At 38.1% G+C, this 23,363-nt stretch overlaps 1 long non-coding RNA gene across 1 annotated transcript in view; it reads left to right on the plus strand.

The window, feature by feature from the left end:
* Positions 1 to 10,538: 10,538 nt before the first annotated feature.
* Positions 10,539 to 23,363, plus strand: part of LOC134484593 (uncharacterized) — a 67,261-nt gene continuing 54,436 nt past the window's right edge. Inside the window, exon 1 of the long non-coding RNA XR_010062077.1 lies at positions 10,539 to 10,945. This is a non-coding gene — a long non-coding RNA (uncharacterized LOC134484593). The remainder of the gene's footprint in view (positions 10,946 to 23,363) is intronic.

Here is a 23,363-nt window from a genome sequence, read left to right on the forward strand (position 1 = left end):
TTTAAGTTATACAAGAGAATCTATTAAAAGTGTTACACACATCACACAACTTTATTACTTTGAAAACTCTCTTTATTGCAAATATTTACACAATGAAAAGTACAAAGGTTTAAACTCATGTGAGTATACTTTGTTGTAAAGTTAAAGTTTATATATACGGGTTGATGACAACAGCGATCTCAGATTCACAGGGGATAAATACATCAGGGAGTTCTCTATTACCTTACCTGTCTTCTTTCCTTTATTCCTGATGAAGACTCAACTCATCGGCAGCCCCTGCTGTGAGAGATAGTTCATAAAATGCCTAACGGTCTACAACCCAGAGTACATCGATAGAAAAGATAAAAGACAACATCTCCAAATAGTATATGCAATCGAAACTTTCTTGTAGTTTTAAAAAAAAAATTCAAAGAACAAACCACATCCGAGGTTATAACCACATATTGGAAACGGTAGCTGTAGGATGCATTCAGGGGATTTTAAACATCTGCACCTAAGATCGAAACTGCCTCCGTGAACATGAAGATTTATTCCTTTGGCAAGAAAGTCAGTTTGTCTCTTGACAGTCGTGCAGTCTGTCCTTCACTAGAGTGACGGCCATGCTCTATGAATGTGTACAGATAAACACATACCGGTTTTCACATCTTCAAATAATTTCAAGAAGAACCTGAAAGAGAATATATAATGTTCCAGAGAAAAAAATACAGGTATTTAAATTAGCCAGCATTAATATGTTGTTAAAATTTTCTGCCTACAATATTTTAATAATTTTGACTCTTCCTGCTATGAATGAAAAGATGGTTATGTAATGTCTACCAACCCCCAAAACCTGTAATATTGTGAAAACTGTCTTATTTCTCCATAACTTGGGTCTTTGGTCACCAACCTTCTCTTTGCCTATCTAAATTCTGTTCTTCAAATAGATCAGAAGACTATGTGAGGGTGTCACTATCATGTAGAAGACCAAGGAACTTTCTGTACTTGCATGTATTTGCTCTTGGGAACATGTAAATGAAACTTTCAGTTTCAAGAACTAAAACATGGCTGTCGAATGGGACACACATGGAAAATAATCTTCCTGCCATCAGTGAACATTAGCACACTGGTAACAGCACAGACAATAAAATAATGTAATAATCCTGGAATAGTAATAATAATAATAATAATGATGATAATAATAATAATAAAATGATGATTATTTTAATAATAATAATAATAATAATAATAATAGAATAATCAACTCAAGGGATCACAGACTAAGTAAAGTAAATATTGAGACATGTTTTTCAAGGGTTATTTTACCCATGAAAGCTATTTTCACTAGGACAGACTCCTCATACTTGAAAATCACTCAACCTGTCATGACTTCACAGAGAGATTTGAGAATCAGGGTGGTCTTTTCTTAGGACAGGAGAAAGATTTGCCAACTTTCCAAAAAGAAAAGCAAACCAGACAGTCTGTGTGAGGATGGTTAGCTTGTGCATGACTAACACACACACACACACATAAACACACATATCCACACACACACAGACACACACACATACACACAGACACACCAAGAGAGACACAGACAGACAAACAGACAGATACACACACACAGATACACACACATACACACACATAAACACACATACATACACATACACACAGAGAGACATACTCACATACAAACACTCACACGCATAAAAATACACACAGAGAGACACAACACAGGAACACACATACACACACATAAACACACATACACACACATACACAGAGATAGACACACACAGATGCAAACACACACAAACACTCACACACATAAAAATACACACACAGACACACAGACAGACACATAGATACACAGACAGACACACAGATACACAGACACACACACAGACAAATAGACACACACACACACACACACACACACACACACACACACACACACACAGACATCTCTGATGTATGCTTCTTAGAGTGTCCAGGTGCAAAAGGATGAAGTGGCCTCTGGAACTAGTCGGTCAACAGAATCTTGGTCTGCCTGCAAGTGAGTTGGGGGTTGCTCCAAGGTATTCAGTGTCACAGCTCTGTTAGAAGGTATTAAGGGACGCGCTGTGTGCATATATTTTACTCAGGTTGAACAAGGGCTACACAAACCTTGAAGAGCGGGAAGGGGTTTTCGGGTGGATTTACATCGATGGAGGCTTAAGGTACCAGAAGGGCTCATTTGCTTGAGCTTTTATAATCTTTTTATAATCTCTGTCCCAGCATCGGTCTGTTATTCAGGGATCTCCATTTGACCTCCTCAGAAACCGACTCCACTGAATGTGCCCCATCCCAAAACCTGAGGTTCCACTTGCTTGATTTCAAAAGATTGAAGGTTCGGACTCTGCGTTCTCTATCAGATTAAATACTCGGGAGGTTGTTCTCTAGACGCCATGAACTAACAAGTGCATCCATTGAGTTTCTGCATTAACCTATATGTCCCCCAGTTCTGGCCGGTTCTCTCTGCACAGCTCTATCCCTCCTTCTTCCCCACCAACCTTCAGCTCCTGTCTCAGTCGTCCGCACTTCAATCACAGAATCTGTTACAGTTTTCCTTTCAGAGAGGTTGATGCTTTCCCTCTCACCGGCCTTCTCCTTTCCTTTGTCCTCTCTCCATTTGTGGATTGTAGATAGAATATGATTTGCCTCACACCTGATACCATCCATAGGTAAACACGCGCCATGTTTGTGTCTCTAGGTCTCAGCTCGCTCTCGGGCTGTTTTTTTTTGTTTTTTTTTTTTCTAGTTTCAACTATTTTCCATGAAGCTTCATGATAGCATGACCCCATCCCCATGAGGATATGCCCCACTCCCATGATGTCATGCCCCACCTACACGATGTCATGAGCCACACCCATGATGTCACGCCACCATCCCCGAGATGTCATGCCTGTGCCCCTTGCAAGAATGGTTGTATATATTCACCAGGTAACATTCTGAATGCTGCACTGTCACCACACTCCTCCAGGCTCCCACCATTTACAGTCCCTCTTTCTATCCTCTCCCCACCTTCTCTGAGCGAGTGGAGTGCCCTAATGAGTGCACCCTCTCCCCTGGCACATCAAGTCTTTGCAGGGTTAGATTCATCATCTCCCACCAGGTCCTGAAAACGAAGCTCGAGTAGGAGAACAGGATCCAAAGACAGGCGACGGGTTTAGTGAACCCTCGTGAAGACCACTGTGCTCCTCTGCCTCTTTCAGTCCTTTCTTCAGCTCTTTGGTTAGACTCTCTGAGCTCTATCCGATCTTTGGCCGTGCACCTCTGCTTCTGTGTCAGTCGGCTGCTCGGTGGAGCCTTGCAGAGAACAATAATGCTACCTCCCGTCTGCAAACATGTCAGTGTTTGAGGTTTGCCCGTAGGATAAGTCTCACATCCGGCTACTTATCCTTTGTCCATTCCCTCATTTCTCTTCCATCTCTGTACCTGTGTCTTTTATAGAGAGGGCAATTTCTGTGTCAAAATTTTGGGGGTGGCTTTGTGTCCTTATCCTTCCACTTTTGGTCCTCTGTGGCTTTGGAAAGTGACCATTTCAGTATTTGTATCCCCACTGCTCCGAGTCTCAACTAAAGTCACCCTCATACACGCTAGGGTAGCCTCACCAATCCCAGATTGCAGGCAAATCTTAGAGATAGCACCCACCCTGGACAGTCACTGATTTCTCTTTATTCTCTTGGCCCTCTGTCCCTCTTGCTCGTCTCTCTCAAGAAATGATTCTCAAACCCCATTTCCCGTCCCATCCCCTCAGCCACCCATTCCTTTCCTTCCATCTGCCTCCTCTCATTGTTTTATTCCTCCTTCTGAGTGAAATTCAATAATTTTTCTTGGGTCTTTCTTCTTGTTTAGCCTCTTTGGTTCCTTAGATCTTAGTGTTTGAATTCTGTACTTTATGGCTAATACCCTCTTTTAAGTGAGTATGTACATGTTATTTTGGGACTCAGTTACCTCATTCAGAACAATACTTTCTCATTCCATCTACTCCACCGCATCTTCACAATGTCCTTATTTTTCATAACTGTGTAGTATTCCATAGTGTAAATGAACCACATTTTCTGTAGCCATTCTTTGGTTGAGGGGCTTCTGGGTTATTTCTATTTTCTGCTCATTATGAAGAAAGCAGTTAGAACATTATGGAGCACATGTCCTTGCGGTATGGCAGAGGTTTTTTCAGATATAAGGCCAGGAGTAGTATAGCTGGGTCTTTAGGAAGAATATTCCCCATTTTCTCAGAATACACTGGATAGATATGCAAAGTCATTATTCGAATTTGATCTTCCCCCAGCAAATGTTATCTGTATCCTGATATTTATCTGCTTCCTCAAAGGAGGTTGCCCCTGACTAGTCCTCTTTCATGGATTAAGGAGATCGCATATGAACCTTCTGTCCCTTTTAACTGTTCTTTAAATGTTAAAGCCTATGACAGTGAGCCAGAGGGGAAAGTTGATACTGGAGTACTGAGGGTGTGGTTAGGTAGAGAGTCAGAAGAGGGTAAGAGAGGTATAGTTTATTACTATATAATAATTTAATATACTAACATAATATATTAGTATCAATTATATTTTATTATGATATAAATATATAATAATATAATGTATTAATAAAATATGACTATATTATTTATTTTAATAATAATATTCTTTAATATGTTAATATAGTATATTATTAATTATATTATTATAATGATTGTACATATCACTTTAATATATTAATTTATTATAATAATATTTTACATATGTGTATATATATATGTATTTATATACAATATAAATATATATGTGTATATATATATACTGCATGGTATGCAACATCCACAAAGTTAACTCCAGGTGGAGCTCGCACGTTAATGTGAAATGCTGAGGGCAGAATATTTTTTTTTCAGTTCAGTTTGCTTATATAGTGGATCACTTTGATGGGTTTTCATAGATTGATCCACTCCTGCAGCCTCAGGAGGTAGCCTACATGATGGCACTGAATGGCGGTTTTGATATGCCCTTGGATTTTATTTTCGAGCATTTTACCTAGTATTTTTTCCACCAATGTTGGTAAGGGAAATTCTTCTGAAATTCTTTCTTTGTTGTGTCGTTTGTGATTTATGTGTCAGGGCGACACTGGTGTCATGGAATCATTTTGGCGTTTTCCTCCTGTTTCTGTTTTTTTGGTAGGTTGAGAATTCTTTGAAAACCTGGTAGAAGTCTGCACTCAAACAATCTGGCCCTTGGGCTCTTTCAGTAGGGAAACTTAATTACTGTTTGTGTCTCATTAGGTGTTGTAGAGCTATTTACAGAGTTTATCTTACCTAAATTTACCTGTGGTCAGTGCAATCAGTCTACACAATCATCCACTTTAAAGTGAGAACTAATGATTTTGTGACTTTCATCATTGTACATTGATACGGCTCCCTGTTCATTTCTGAATTTGTTATTTGGATGCACTCTCCTCCTATTACATTATCTGTCTGAGGATTTGTCTGTCGGATTGATGTTCCCAAGGAACCAGCTCTTGTTTTTTTGTTTTTTTGTTTTTTTTTGTTTTTTTTTTTGTTTTGTTTTTTTGATCTTTGTATTCTCTTTGTTTCTGATGGATCACTCTCACCCTGAGTCTGATCATTTCTTGCTGTCTCCTCCTTTAATATGTATTTGCTTCTTTTTATTTTAGAGATCTAGGGTGTGCTGGGAAGTTGCTAGTGTGGGGTCTCTCCGGTTTCTTTATAAAAGCACCCTGTGCTGCATATGCAGGTAAGTTTGGAGAAGTTGTGCCTTCATTTTCATTAAATTCTAGGAGCACCTTTTGTTTTTCATCTCTTCCGTGAACTGGTGGATCTTAAGTTGCCAGCTATTGAATTTCAATGAGTTTATACACTTTTTCTTATTGTTGAAGTCCAGTTTTAATCCATGGTGATCTGAGAAGATCCAATGGTTAGTGCAGTATTTCTGTATCCATTGTGGCTTCTTTAGAGTGGGAGAACATGTTCATTTTAGGATAAGGTTCCATGAGGTACTGAAAAGAGAGTGTGTACTTTTGTGTTTGTGTGAACTATTCTGTAGATATCAGTGAGGTCAATTTTATTGAACCCCGTGTTTGTTAAATCATTTATTTATTTATTTTTTTAATTTCTGTCTCAATGGCCTGCCTTTGGTGAGATGGGACATTGATGTCACCCACTATTAATGTGTGAGGTTCGATGTGATATTTACGCTTTAGCAATATTTCTCTCACCAATATTTCTGCTTTTTGTCTTTGGCCTATAGACATCCAGAATTGAGATGTCATTTTGGTGGATTTTTCCTCTGATGCATATGAAGTATCCTTCCCCGTCTCTTTTGATTACTTTTGGTAGAAAGTCTGATTTGCTGGATGTTAGAATGGCTACACCATCTTGTTTCTTGTGTCCATTAGGTTGGAAATCTTTTCCAACCCCTTGGTCTGAGGTTGTGTCTATCTTGGTTGCTGGATTGTGTTTCTTGAGTGCAACAGAAGGATAGATCCTGATTTTAAATCCATTGTGTTAGCCTGTGTCCTTTTACTGTTGAGTAGAGGACATTAATGCTTAAAGGTATTAATGAGATGTTGCGGGAGCAGGGTTTTTGTTTTTTTTGTTTTTTTTTTTGCTTGCATGTTTTTTTGGTTTTTGTGTTTTCGATTAGGATGTTTGAGTATGTATGTGAGTATTACATCTGTTCAGTAGGGTGCATGATTTTTTTTTGTTTGTATTTTTTTTTGTTTTTGGGGAGCTATTGGAGTATGCATGTGAATGTGAGATCCTTTCTGTAGGTTATGCTGTGTAATTATTAATTTCTAGGGGGAGGCAGAGATGTTTCAATTTCTGAAAATCCATCAGTATAATTCACTATATAATGAAACTGAAAGAGAAAAATCACATGATAATCTCATTAGATATTTAAAAAGCTTGCAAAAATATTCCAACCCACCTTCATGTTAAAAGGGTGAGAGTAATCAGGGATACGAGTCCTATGCAGAAACATAATAGAGGCAATGGACAGCAGGCCGGTACCCAGCATCAACCTAAATGGAAAGAAATGTAAAGCAATTCCATTAAAGTCAAGGACAATGTAAGGCTGCACACTCTCCCTAATTAGTATAGTATTTGAAATTATATCTAGGGTAAAAGCATAGTTCAAATTTGGTTCTGAAATGGAGTATTGCCAAGGCCTGTGAAGGAGGAATGGCACAGAGCTGTAGAAATCCTGGGGTATGGCCCACTCTTCAGCACAGTCTCATTGGACCTTGGTGAGTCATGAACCCCACGAGGATTTCAGGCAGAGTGGTGCTCAGTTATTGCACTCATCCTCTCTTAATCTAAGAAGTGCATGAAAATCCTCATGGAGCTTTCTACCACTCAGAGGGCAGTGCCATTGGCATTTGCAATAAGAGTGATACAGGTCTTTTAGCAATTGCCTCTGGGGTAGATCATTGCTTCTATCATTGCCCGAGGAAATGTAGAATGATTAGCGAGGACCACAACCCATTAAAAGCTTTTGGAAAAATAAAATTGTTTGTGAAGCTGGCTAAGATCTTTTCCCTACTGACTCTGATATAAAAAACAATGTATGGAACAATTTGTTGTTCGGAAAGGCTGGGATCTTTTAAGGTCAGGGATCAAGAACAATGGCGGCACAGGCTAATGGTGTGACTGTCACAAATGCTGGACTCTTGATGACTGCTTTCTGAACCAGTTTTACCCTCAGCTTCATGATAGGATTTAATAAGGTTTGCCAATCACAGATGTGCATTCTGATCATTTAAAGCAGGTATAACATTTTTATACAGATGTTTAGATTTCTGTTTCTAAAAGATTCTTACAAGTATCCTTTTAAGGATAAATAATACAATACTTTAACATTTCTCTGTGAATTCAAATTGCTTACTTATGAAGTTACGTTGACCTTGGGAGCAATTTGTTTTCTTTAGGTGTACTATATAATGTTTGTTCTAATACAGTACTGGGTATCACTTTTTTCATCACTAAGCAAGAGAAGAAAACAAGAATATGATCACATTTGTAATACAATATTCAATAAATTAAAGGTCTATAGGGAAAATACTGCCCGTTGCGAAACAGAGAAAACCTAGAAAATTGAACTGTATGTCACAGGAATAATCCTGGGAGTATAAATATTATCTAGAAGAATCACCTCCACTCCATCTTCCTAAATCTTTTCTACCCGTGACGTGCCCCAGACTAACTTTCACCATTCAGAGCATTTAACCACTAATGAAGAAAAGAGAAGTATCTAACTTTATAGAGAGATGGAGTACGTAAATGTTTCCACTGTGACACAAGAGACTCTCCTGGAAAAGGCACTCTTGAAACTGGTCAATGTAAGGAAAGCTGTTCAGCATGTAGGCCATGGGCGTTCTAAGAGACATTATCATTAGGCCCTCTCTGAAAAATCTCTTGTAACCTAGAGATCCCTAGCTCCTTTTGTGAGGTCACAAGTGTTGTCCTGATAGCATCTGCCTCTCAGATATTTCTTCAGTACCCCTAGAGCTTACTAATTGGCCTTTAATTCAGAATAAACAGACATTTTTGAAGGGAGAACAAAGAGGATGAAGAAATCAGAGATGTTCAAAGAAAGCGTCCCTTCTGTTTTGGTATCAAAAAGGAAGAATTACCTGGTCCATTTGAGAGCTCAGTGAGTCCGGGGTAGGTGTTTAGTGGGTTCCCTGAAGAGACAGCCTTCATCTCAGCTTTCCACATATGGGAATGAGGACATGGGAGCCTCTCAAAATCATCTGGACTTACCTGTTCTTATGGTTCCTGGAAGTCAGAGAGTTTATATCATTCATTTCTTTATTCCAAAAGCCAAGGGATGGAAAGGGCACAGTTGTTTTCCTGAGAGTGCATGGCCTTTATTCTTTTTGACAAGAAGAAAAGGGACTTAAAGAACACGGGAAGGACAAGTTTTGTAACCCTAGCTCTGTGTAAACTCCTCCATGCTTTAGATTCCTATAGTGCAGTTTGTGCCTGACCCTGATATCTGGGATAGAGAAGAGCTTCTATTTGAAACATCATCATCTCAGTCCTTCAACTATTATTTCTATGACTGTCATTACCTGATAGTGACTCATTAGATTTCTGAGTCAATAGCTGTAATTAGCTGGTAGTTTTCTCTTCTTTTATTTCTTATATCTTTTATTTTTTACAAATTTTATTTCTTTTTTTAAAATGTATATTTATATATTTATATTTAAAATACTGTTTCCTTTTAGAATTTCCTCCCGTAAGATCCCTAACAGGTCCCTCTCCACTTCTTCTATAAACCATCCCATTACTGTCCCTTCACATTCCCTTTAAATGCAAGTCAAACCAAGGGAGGACCAAGGGCTTAACCTTCCTTTGGTGCCCAACAAGGCCATCCTCTACTACAAATGCTGTTGGAGCCTTAGGTCTTTCCATTTTCCACCTTTGAATATTGGTCTCGTACCAGAAAGATCTGGTTCATTGGCATTTTTGTTCTTATGGGTTGAAACCCTTTTCAGCTCTTATTATCCTTTCTCAGAATCTACCAACTGGAACTCCATTTCCAGTTTACTGGTTTGCCATTGACATTCACTTTTGTATTTGACATGCTCTAGCTTTGTCTCTCAGGAAATATCTATATCTGTTTCCTGGCAGAATGCATTTCTTAGCTTCATCAATGTTATCCAGTTTTGGTGGTTGAATATATATATATATATATATATATATATATATATATATATATATATATATATATATATATATACTTTAGGTGCTTCCTACACCTATTAGGTTAGGTGGAATGATTACATGGATTCTGCACAACTAGGTCAAGAATGTAGAGTTTGCAAATGAATATATCAAAGAGACTCCCTCCTGTACTTATGAAGGTATTGAGTTGAGGTTTCACTGTTCCTCAAGTCTTTCTTCCCCCTGCCCATGCTCCTGTTTCTTATATATGACATTAAGGAAGAATCATGGCAACACATCTAAAACCTTCAAGTCTGGCCATGGGAACACAGGAAGTAGATAGTGTAGTACAGATATCAAATGTGAATAGAGAAACGAATTGTATACTCCATGTGGTCCTTTGCTTTATTGATGTTGGTAATTTTTGAATAACATAAGGATTTGGGAATTTATAATTGAAGTAGGTACACCATATTTACACTGTTATTCTCAGTCTATAGATGGGCCCACTTTGTTTCCAAAATCATAGCAGAGAATGGAATTTGAAAACAGAATTTTTGAGTACATATTCAGGAATATTTATAATGTCCCCTATGAAGGAATGTACAATAGGAAAGTGAAATACAATATTCATTCAACGAAAGTTGTGTAGGTAAAGTACTGGCCTTTATAAAATTAAGAAAACCTAGAAAATTGAACTGTATGTCACAGGAATTGACCTGGGAATAAAAATATTATCCAGAAGAATCTCCTCCACTCCAAGTTCCTAAAAAATTTCTATCCATGCCATGCCCCTGACTCATTTTCTCCATTCAGAAGTCACTAGCTTTAGAGAGATGGAGAGCGAAAGTTTCCACTGTGTCACAGGAGACATACCTAAATTGGCACCCTCAAAACTGGTTAATGTAAGGAAAGCTGTTTAGAGTCAGGCCATGGCAGTTCTCAGTGACAATATCATTAGGCTCTCCCTGAAAAATCTCTTGTATCCTTGAGAGCACTAGCTTCTTCTGTGATGTAATAAGTGTTGTCCTGACTGCAAATGCCTCTCAGATATTACTTCAGTACCTATAGGTTTTACTAATTGGCCTCAAATTCAGGGGAAACAGTCATTAGGGAGGGAGAACAAAGACGATGAAGAAATCAGAGATGGGGAGAACGAAGCTGGTCTTCTGTCTTGGTATAAAAGAAGGAAGAAATACATCATCCCTGAGAAATCTCACTGAAGCCTTGGTAGGAGTGGAATATGTAAGTTGAAGAGATAGAATTGATCTGATCCTTCCACACATGGGATCAGGAGCTGGGAGCCTCTCAGAAGAATCTGGAATTCCCTGCTTCTAATGGTTCCTGGAAGTCAGAGAGTTTATATCATTAATTTCTTTCCCCCAAAAGCCAGGTGTTTGGAAGGACACTGTTCTTTTCCTTAGAGCTCATGGATTTTTGTTCTTATTGCCCAGAAGAAAATGGTCCTAAGGAAGAAGTGAAAAATAAGTATACTCTCCTCAGCTCAGAGTAAACTCCTCAATTATTTGGATACTTATAGAGCAGTAAGTGTCTGATACTGGTATTTGGGAGAGAGAAGTGCTCCAAATTTGATCTTCATCATCTCAATCTTTCCACTAGTATTATTCTGACTATAAATCCCTGACAGGAACCCTTTGGATTACTGACTCAATAGGTCTGATTAGCTGCTAATTATCTTTTGTTTTTTTTTTTCCTTTTTTTTTTAGCAAATTTTATACCTTTTTTTTTTTTTTTGGTTCTTTTTTTCGGAGCGGGGGACCGAACCCAGGGCCTTGCGCTTCCTAGGTAAGCGCTCTACCACTGAGCTAAATCCCCAGCCCCGTATATACCTTTTTTAATTGGATATTTCTATATTTACATTTCAAATGTTATTTCCTTTCCCAGTTTCCTGTCCTTAATATTCCTAGCTGGTCCCCTTATCCTTATCTATAACCTTTACTGTGCTCTGACATTCCCTTTAACTAGGGAGAACCAAGGGCTTCTCCTTCCATTGATGATCAACATCGCCATACTATGCCACATATGCAATTGGAGCCACAGGTCTGTACATAAACAGTCATGGAATATTGGTTTAATACCAGAAAGCCCTGGTTAATTGAACTTGTTGTTCTTATGGGGGTTGAAAGCCCATTCAGCTCTTGTAATCCTTTCTCAACATCTACAAACAAGGGGTCTGTATTCAGTTCTCTGGTTTGCCACTAGCAATCTCTTCTGTATTTGACATGCTCTAACTGTGTCTCTCATGAAAGATCTAAAACCATTTATTGGCAGAATGCAATTTTATCTTCATCAATCTTATCTAGTTTTTGTGCCTGATATATATATATATATATATATATGTATGTATATGTATATATATACACATATATATATATACATACATACATATATATATGAATACATACATATATATATAAGTGAATACATACACACACATATATACATATATATATACATATATACATATATACATATATATATATACATTTATATATATATATATATATATATATATATATATATATATATATATATACAATTTTGGTGGATCCTACAACTAGGAATTTTGGTTTAATATTTGGATGGATTCTGCATAACAAGGTGAAGACTCTAGGATCCACAAGTGACAATTGCAAATAGACTCCCTCCTGTTTTTTATAACCTATTGAATTTGAGGTTTCATTGGACCACAAGCCATTCCTATCACTGCCCATCACTCAGAAACTGATGTGTGGCCTGAAGAAAGAATCATGGTAAAACATCCAAAACCCTCAAGCCTATCCCTGGGAACACAAGAAGGTAGATATTAGAGGACTGATATCTAATAGAACTTCAGAACCACATTCTATACTCCATGTTGTCCTTTGCTTTACTGATGTCTTGTAATTAATGGATAAAATATGGATTTGGGAGTTGATCATTAGAAGTAGGTACACAATATTTCCACTCTTATATTCACTCTATAGCTGAGCCACGTTTGATACCAAATTCATTGCAAAAAATGGAATTTGAAAAATGAAATTTTGAGTACACATGCAGGAACATATATAATGTCCCCTGTAAATGAATTTACAATCAGAAAATATAAAACAATATTCACTCAATTAAAGTTCTGTAGGGAAAATACTGGCACCAGCAAAACAGGGAAAACCTAGGGAATTGAAATTTATGTCACAGGATTTGACCAGAGAATAAAATTAATCTCCAGAAGAATATCTTTCCTTCTGTGTTCCTAGATCTTTTCTACCCATGACAAGCCCCTGACTAACTTTCTTCATTCAGAGCATGTAATCACTAATAAAGCAGAGAGAAGGCTCTAGCTGTACAGAGATGTAGCATGTAAATGTTTCTACTGTGTCACAGGAGACACTACTGGAAAGTGCACAACCAAATCTGGTCAATGCAAGGAAGCTCTTGAGCAGGTAGGCTATGGCAGTTCCATCATCATTAGGCCCTCCTTGAAAATTCTATTGTGTCCTGGAGAGCCGTAGCTTCTTCTGTGATATCACAAGTTTTGTTTTGACAGCAACTACCTCCTTCCATATGTCTATGGTTTAGTAATTGGCATCTAATTCAGAGTAAAGAGCGATTTGGAAGAGAGAACAAATAGGAAGAAGGGATCAGAGATGGGGATGAGGAAGCTGGCCTCTTGTCTTGGTATAAAAGTAAAGAAGAAATAAGTGGTTTTTGGAAAACACCCTGAGCAGATGGCTTTAGTTCTTTTGTTCTTCTATGGGTTAACCGAGCTCTTGGAGAAGTTGGTGAACATCCTAAAGACCTTTTGGCAGATGGTAAAGTTTCTAGACACCCCTTTTTGTATTTCAATGATCCTAGGGATTGTATGACTAAAGGTAATTGTTTTCTAGGACGAGTGCTAGAGCAAGATAGATTTTTAGGTGCTTTAAAAGACATGGAATTTTTCTGATATACTTGGACGAATGGCACAAGGTCTAAATGATTTTTTTTTCGATGTGGACTTTCCCTCAGACCTTTGGTAATATAAAAAAAAAGGTTTTATATGTTTGAAGTCTAATTTGCACAATGACAAACCACTTTGAGCATGGAGAACACTTTCTGGAGCCCTAGAGAGGGGTGAAGAAATTCTCTGAAACCCTAGGGTAGATGGTGAACATGCCTTTTTTGTAGAAGGAGGAGTTACTTGAGCATCTTGGGACAATATGGAATGTCCAGCAAGTCCTTTCAAGGAATGGCATCTTTGCACAATTCCTTCATATTTTTTGGAAATTCCATGGCCCTTTGGACAGATGGAGAAGGTTAGGACTCACCTGAGGAGAAAATGTAGCTTTTGCTGTCTCTTTGGCTGCAGAAGATGGCACAAGATCCCTTTTGGCAGAAGGGGGATGTTTGAAACTATCTTCTTTAGAGGAAATTTCTCAAGACTACATCAGAAGGATCAAATCTTAACCTTTTTTTTTATAGAAACTGGATGCCTGTGGTCCACTTTGGTAGAGGGAGAATGTCGCCTCTTTATCCCCAGAGTGGACATGTTAAATAAATCTACTTAGGTATATGGGGATAGTTCTAAAACATGCTGTTCAGATGCAGTAGATCCTAAGACATCCTTCTCAGATGAGGAAGGTCTTAATGTACCGTGTATACGTGTAGAATCCTTACTGTGATATCAGAATGGAGGGTATGTATTAGAGCTACCTCTGAAAATGTGACCTCTCCCTGAGCATCATAGACATATTCTAGATATTGTTTTGTAACTGTGGAAGTTCCAAGAGAAATTTCTTCTGCTGGAGAAGTGGAAACCGACTTTCCTATAGAAGTGTCAGGTTCCCTAGCCTGCTTGAGAGGCAAAACAGGCTCTAAAGCCCCTTCAGAAGATGAGGTAAAATCCAGAGCTTTTGAGGTATTTGGCAGATGTTCTGGGTCTGCTTGTGGGTATAAAGAAGGAATGGCAATCTTTTCTGAATATTTGGAAGAGTGTGTAGCATCTTCTGTAGTTGGGGAAGATGGCTGATTTTGAGGATATAAGGAAGTTCCTATAGCCTACTGTGGAATTTGTGGAGGTCGTATTCATTCTTTTACACTAATGGAATACAAGGAATCCCTTTCCTCAGTTGTCGAGGATGCTACAGACTCTGGTGTTCGCATTTCATGGTTCACATATGTTTGGGTCCATAAACTTCTCTATAGATGGAATCTGTCCTAGAATATCTTTTGTATATGTGTCACATCCACAAGACATTTCTAAAGATGTGGCTATGGGTAGACCTCTTTTTGCAGAAGTTTCTTGTCCCACAGTCTCTTTTTGAGATAGAGTAATACTCAGAGAATACTGCTCAGTTTTGGGAAGTTCTAGCATCTCTGATGTATATGTGGAAAATTTTGGAGCCTCTGCTTTCAGTACAGAACGACTTAGAGTCCCCTGAGGAGGTAGGGGATATTTTATCTTCTCTGCACATTGTATAAATATGGAGTCTGCATGGCTCATTGACAGTGTGTTTTGATAAACTTGGCTTTTTCGGGCCTAATGGGATGTCAGGAGGGTCCCTTCAGTGGTAGAGGATATTTGAATAATTCTCTATTATATAGGGACATTTGAAGTACTGGGGGATATGGTGAGGCTGCTAGAACATATTTTTTATGTGCAGAAGGCACAGGAGTTCCATCGGTGGATTCAGAAATTTCTACCACATCTTGCGTGGTTGTGGAACTCTCAAGAGCCCATTCTGAAACTGTCAATGGTCCTTGATCTAATGGTGTACATGCAGAAAATTTTGTCTCTTCTTGGGCTGGTATGTGTGTTATGAGGTTCACTTGGGTATTTGTAACTGTATTTTGTACGCCTTGGATCATAAGTGATGATTTAAGCGCATTTTTAATAGTGGAGGACTTTGAATGTCCTCTTGGCTTAACAGGGTAGTTCTGCAATCCGCTTTGTCAGCAGAATCAGGTTTCAAACTCATTTTACCCGAAGCAGATTTCATAAGCACGTTGGTGGAGATAGGGCACATCTTTGACTGTCTTTGTGAATGGACAGAGCTCTCTGCCCTGCTTTGGCAGCTGGCAAAGGTATTAAAGTCTCTTCTGGAGAAGGGGCAGGACTTATTCCACTTGTGGAATATGAGAAATCACTGAGATTACCTTTAAGAGAAGAAGATTTCCAGCCCTTTTTTTTTTTCTGATTGGGCCTGTTGTACCTCCCCTTAACCAGAGGCGTCTTCTCCAACAAAATTTGGAGGAGAACTGGAAAGACTGAGGACCTGTAAGATAGGGAGTGAACATTTGAAATCCTTTGGAAAGTCTGTGGGACAAGAGCTGAACACCCAGAAGAGTGTGCAATACTGAGACCTCAGCAAGGAGACCCTGCTACTTCTTCCCACATGTGCTCAGATCCCTAGCCCAAGAGGAAACTGCATAGTGCCACTGGACACATGAATATAGGAGCAGTCAATCTGCAGGAGCCCTGCAGTCCAAACTGCAGCTGAATCTGAACTTGTCCAAACAGTATTCTACACCCAAATGTCATGAGGGGTGGGGAAGTATTACACTGTCAGAGGGGCAGAAACCCATGAGAACTCTGCTCAAATTCCTGACTCAAGAAAAAAACACCTAGCTCCATCTGGGCCTCCTGTGCATAGGAACCTAGGAGTAGTAGGGTCAAGACACTTCTGGTTGCAGCCCTTATGGAAAGCTGAAAGTCAGCCCAACAAGTGAGTTCAGGCCTGAGAGAAGAGGTGATTCCAACTTTTCTGCTTGAAGCGAGCTCACTGGTTGACTCAGGACATGCAAAGGCAGAACTCCTCTGGGATCAGGCATTTCCAGTTTCTAGCTGGCTCCTGAACCTTGCTGATTCCAGCACAAAGCTCCCTTCTCCTAGAAACTGTGGGAGAGAGAGCTGATCACCCAGGAGTGTGGGCAATACTGAGCATACAATGCACACAGACTACCACTTCTGCCCACAATTGCCCACATCTCTGGCCCAAGACAAAATTGCATAGTGACTCTTTAATAGAGGAGGAGTAAATCTACTGGAGCACCATGTTCCAGACTGTGCCTGGATCGGAACTGATCTTGTCAAACAGCTCCCTGTACCCAAATCATGATGGTGGGGTAACTAGAGCCTCAGAGAAGCAGACACTCCTGGGAAATCAGAGGAGACTACTCTCTGCCCAGATTCCTGACTCAAGAGGAAAACACCTTGTACCATCTGTGCCCCCTTCCCCCCACAGAGGGACCTAGGAGAAGTATGGGAAGTTCCTTCTGGTTCCCGCCCACAGGGACAGCTGAAAGTAAGTGGACAGGAGCAACTACGTGCCTGAGAGCAGAATACTCTGTTCCCTTAACTGGGTAAAAGAAAACAGGAAAACAGGTCTACAGCATCCCTGACACACGAGCCTACAGGACGGTCAAGCCACTGTCAGAAAGAGCAAGACAAGCTAATTCCAGAGACCACCTGATGGCCACAGGAAAGCACAGGAACACAAACAACAGAAACCAAGACTACTTGGGCTCAACAGAAACCAATTCTCCCATCAAAACAAACACTGGATATCTAAACACACCAGAAAAGGAAGATCTAAATTTAATTTCACATTTATCATGACGATGGAGGATGTTAAGAATAATAACTCCCTTAAGAAAATGCAGGACAATAGAAAAAACTGAAGTAAACAAATATAATGCAAGAAAGAGGGAACACAAAACTACCTTAAAGAACTACTTGAAAAACAACATAACAGGAGAAGGAAATAAACAAAACCACCCAGGAGTTAAAAATGGATATAGAAACAATAAAGTAAGCACAAGGAAGATAACCCTGGAAATGGAAAACCTAGGACAGAGACCAGGAGTCATAGAAGTGAGAATCACCAACAGGATAAAAGACATAGAAGACATAATCTAAGGAGCAGAAGAATCACACAACTGTCAAACATAATGTAAAACAGAAAAGACCTAGCTCAAAACATAAAGGATATCCAGGACACAATGAGAAGATCAAACCTAGTCTTAACAGGTATAGAAGAAAGTGAAGACTGTCAACATCAAGGGACAGTAATATCTTCAACAAAATTATAGAGTAAAACTTCCCTAATCTAAAGAAAGAGATGCCCATAAACATACACAAAGCCTACAGAACTCCAAATAGATTGGACCGGAAAAGGATATCCTCCCATCACATAATAGTCAAAACACCAAATGCACAAAACAAATAAAAATGTTAAAAACTGTAAGGAAAAAGGTCAAGTAATATATAAAGACAAAGCTATCATAATTAAATCAGAATTCTTTCCAGATACTATGAAAGTCAGAAGATCATAGACAGATGTCATACAGACACTAAGAGAATAAAAACACCATCCCAGGGTACTGTATCCATCAAAACTCTCAATTAACAAAGACGGAGAATCCAAGATATCCCATGACAAAACGAAATTTACACAATACCTTTCTACATATCTAGTCTTACAAAGGACACTAACTGACAAGACCGAACACAAGGATTCAAGTAAAACCATAGATAAAACAAGAAATTAATCTTTTCACAACAACACATAGAGAAGAGAAGCACACAAACATAAACTAACCTCCAATTATGAAAATAACAGAATGTGACCATCACTATTCCTTAATATCTCCAACATCAATAGACTCATTCCTCACTAAAAATACACAGATTGACACACAATATGTAATGAGGACCCAGCATTTTGCACTACAGGAAACACACTTCAGAGACAAAGACAGACACTACCTCAGAGTAAAAGGCTGGAAAACAATTTTCCAAGCAATGGTCTGAAGAATATATAAAATCGACTTTCAACCAAAAGTCATCAAAAAGCATAAGGAAGGACACTTCATATTCGTCAAGGGAAAAATCCACCAAGATGAACTCAAAATCATAAATGTCTATGCTCCAATTACAAGGGCTCCTACATACACATAAGAAACCTTACTAAAGATCAAAGCACATATTGCACCGCAAAAAATAATAGTATAAGATTACAACACCCCATTCTCATCACTGGACAGATCACACAATCAGAAATTAAACAGAGATATAGACAGACTAGCAGAAGGTATAAACCAAATGGACTTAACAGATATTTACAGAACATTCTATCCTAAAACAGAAAGATAAACCTTCTTCTCACAGCCTCCTGGCACTTTCTCCAACATTAATCATATAATCAGTCAAAAAGCAGGCCTCAAAGCATACAGAAAGATAGAAATAATCCAACGCATCCTATCAGACCACCATGGGCTAAGGCTGTTCTTCAATAAAAATTAGGAAAGAACGCCCACATATACATGGAAGTTGAACAATTTTTTTTTACTCAATGATAACTTGGTCAAGGAAGAAATAAAGGAAGAAATTAAAGACTTCTTAGAATTCACTGAAAATGAAGGTACAACACACCCAAACTCTTGGAACACAATGAAAGCTGTGCTAAGAGGAAAACTCATAGCTCTGAGTGCCTGCAGAAAGAAACAGGAGAGAGCATACATCAGCAGCTTGACAGCACACCTAAAAGCTCTAGAACAAAAAGAAGCAAATACATGCAGGAGTAGTAGAAGGCAGAAAATAATCAAATTCAGGGCTGTAATCAACCAAGTAGAAAAAAAGGGACCATACAAAGAATCAACAGAACCAATACCTGATTCTCTGAAAAAATCAACAGGATATATTAACCCAAAGCTAGACTAAGCAGAGGATACAGAGAGTGTGTCCAAATTAACAAAATCAAATATTAAAAAGGGAGACAGAACAGCAGAATCAGAGGAAATTAAAAAAAAATTGCTGTACTACAAAAGCCTAGGTTCAAAAAACTTGAAAATCTGGAAAAAAAAAGACAATTTTCCAGACAAATACAAGATACCAAACCTAAATCAGGAAAAGATAAACCATTTAAACAACCCATAACTCCCAAAGGAATACAAGCAATCATCAAAACTCTCCCACCCAAAAAGAGTCCAGGATCAGATGGGTTTAGTGCAGAAATCCATCCAAAATTCATTGAAAAATTCATAACAATACTGTCCAAACTATTCCATAAAATTGAAACAGATGGAGTACTACTAAATTGCTTTCATGAAGTCACAATTACTCTTATAACTAAAACAAAGAAAGACTCAACAAAGAAAGATAACTCAGACCAATTTCTCTTATCAATATCAACACAAAAATACTCAATGAAATTCTTGCAAACCTATTCATACAACACATTAAACAATCATCTACTATGTTTAAGTAGGATTCATCCCAGGCTTGCAGGGATACTTTAATATACAGAAAACAAACAACATAATTCACTATATAAACTCCAAGATAAAAACCACATGATCCTTTCATTAGATGCTGAGAAAGATTTTGACAAAATTCAACATCACTTCATGAAAAAAGTCCTGGAAAGCACAGGAATTTAAGGCCCACACCTAAACATATACAGCAAATCCGTAACTAACATTAAACTAAGTGGAGAGAAACTTAAAGCAATCACACTGAAATCAGGGACTGAACAAGGGTGCCCACTCTCTCACAACTTATTCAATATAGTTCTAGACATCTTAGCCAGAGCAAGCAGACACTGAAGGAGGTCAAAGGGATATAGATTGGAAAAGAAGAAGTTAAAATAGCACTGTTTGTAGTTGATATGATTGTATACTTAGTGACCTCAAACATTCCACAAGAGAATTACTAAGCCTGATAAACATTTCAGCAAAGTGGCTGAGTATAAAAATAACTCTGCACAAAGCTAAACAAGCAGAGAAAGAAAGTAGGGATATGACACCGTTCACAATAGCCCCAAATAATATAAAATGTCTTGGGGTGACATTATCCAAGTAAGTAAAAAATATGAGCATATGAGCAGAACCTCAAGTCTCTGAAGAAAGTGAAGGAGATTTCAGAAGATGGAAAGCTCTCCCATGTTCATGGACTGGCAGGATTAATACAGTAAAAATGGCCATTATATTAAACGCAACCTACATATTCATTCCAATCCCCATCAAAATTCCAATCCAATTCGTCAAAGATTTAGACAGAACATTCATTAATTCATCTGGAATAAAAAAAAACACAGAATAGCTAAAACTGTCCTCAACAATAAAAGGACTTCCATGGGAATCACTATCCCTAAACTCAAGCAGTATTACAGGGCAACAGTGATAAAAAACAAAACAAACAAAAAAAAAAAACTGTATGGAGTTGTGACACAGGCAGGCAAATAAACCAGTCGAATAGAATTGAAGACCCAGAAATGAACCCCTACAACCATGGTCACTTAATTTTTGAGAAAGAAGTCAAAACCATCCAATGGAAAAAAAGACAGCATTTTCAGCATGTGGTGCTGGTTCAACTGTGGGTCAGTATGTAAAAGATTGCAGATCGATCCATTCTTACTGCCCTGTAGAAAGCATAAGTACAACTGGATCAAGGACCTCCACTTCAAACCAGATACACTCCAACAAATAGAAGACAAAGTGTGGAAACATCTCAAACACATGGGCACTGGAGAAAATTTTCTGAACAAAACACCAAAGGCTCATGTTCTAAGATGAAGAATCAACAAATGTGATCTTAAAAAAACTGAAAAACTTCTGTAAGGTACAGGACACTGTTGTTAGAACAAAATGGAAACCAATAGATTGGAAAAAGATCTTTACCAATCCTACAACTGATAGACAGCTTATATCCAAAATATACAAAGAACACATGAAGTGAGACTACAGGGAGACAAATAACCATTTGAAAAATGGGGTTCAAAGCAAAACAGAGAATTCACAGCTGAAGAATATCAATTGGCAGAGAAATACCTAAAGAAATATTCAACAACTATAGTCATAAGGGAAATGCAAATCAAAACAACCCTGATATTCCACCTCACACCAATGAGAATGCCTAAGATCAAAAACTCAGGTGAGAGCAAATGCTGGAGAGGATGTGGAGAAAGAGGAACACTCCTCCATTGTTGGTGGGATTGCAGACTGATATAACCATTCTGGAAATCAGTGTAGAGGTTCCTCAGAAAATTGGACATTGAGTTATCTGAAGACACAGCTACACCTATCTTGGGCATATACCCAAAATATGCCCCAATATATAACAAAGACATGAGCACCACTATGTTCATAGTAGCCTTATTTATAATAGCCAGAAGCTGAAAGAACCCAGATGATCTTCCACAGAGCAATGAATACAGGAAATATGGCACATCTAACCAATGGAGTGTCATTAAGAGATACATTGAAATGCTAGCACTCTATACAACAGGGTTTTAGAGTCCCTTAGTGAGAGAATGGTCTTTTACAGCAAGGTCTTCATTATCAGACTTTGATTTAACCCATCTACCAATGAAGTGAAATTATCCCAGACATAAAATAGTGCCTCTCCAGAAACAGCTTTTATCCACTAATACGCATCTACTTCTATTTCATAATTGTCATGTTTATATGGGTTTAGGATACAATATGTTCTGATTTATTAATGATATTTAAGTATTATTTGGGGTAATTTTGAAATTTTCAAAGGAACAAACCTATTTTATGATTGTATTCCATACTACTTGTAATTTGATCTTGAAGAATTTCATGAAAACTGAAGTATCGAAAATGTATATCTTCCCATTGAAAATTTGTAACATCAATCATGTGAAACTCCCGCTGAACCTCAGTGGATTGATTTCTCTGAAAGCATTTATAGACTCTCCTACTGCATTATTGCAACTCTACAGAAGCTTCACTCCCATAGTGGCAGTTCCAGATCAGATGTAAACAAACAATTTTCTTTGCCTTGGAAAAGATTTAAAATATTTTCATTAACTTTTTATATGAAACTAGTAAGGATTTTGAGAAAAGGGGGCAGACAGGCCCCAGAAAGTATGTTTTTAAAATTCTTTTCTTAAAATTAGACTTTTTCATGCAATATATTTGAATTATGATTACTCTACCCTCTATTCCCCCCTTCTATTCCTCTCCTGTCATCTGTATCTACATCCTTCTGACTCTCAAAACAAACCATCATCTAAGGGATAAAAATAAAATGAAAGTTAATGAATTGGAGTAGAACAAAACAAGCATATAGAAAAGAGCCAAAACAAGGTTCAAGAATCAGATACAGACACGGAGACCCAGACTTCCATTCACACACTCTGGAATTCCATGGAAACATAAAACCAGAAAAAATATATACACAAAACATACAGAGCAAAAATTAATAGATAAATAAACATAAAACAAAATGAAAAAGACATTCTGAAGAAAAAGTCCTGACCCATTATGAGACAAGGATCCTCCAAAGATGATGTTCAGTTCCCTTAGTGCTTTATACGCAGTCTACCCTTAAAATTAGTTTGTGTACCCAGTGATATTCCCTTGGAGAAAACTAAGTTTTCATTTTCACATGATTATCCAATGGAGATAACTTCCAAATTAGAGATAAGGTGATATGCAGGCCTTGGGTTCTTTAAAGGGCTTATTAATAGGTAAGGAGATCTGTGAGGTGCTGTCCACTGAGCATGATACAATTGTGGCCCTCCAGAACTCAAAATACTTACATCTATCTGAACAGACCCTATATAATATTGACACTGCCTATTCAAAGGAACTAAGTGAAGTGCTGGAGAATAGAGAATGATGTAGCCATGGGTGTCTTACTTCATGCAAGAAGATT

Source organism: Rattus norvegicus (genome assembly GCF_036323735.1).
Source record: "Rattus norvegicus strain BN/NHsdMcwi chromosome Y unlocalized genomic scaffold, GRCr8 chrY_unlocalized_14, whole genome shotgun sequence".
Classification (NCBI taxonomy): Eukaryota; Metazoa; Chordata; class Mammalia; order Rodentia; family Muridae; genus Rattus; species Rattus norvegicus.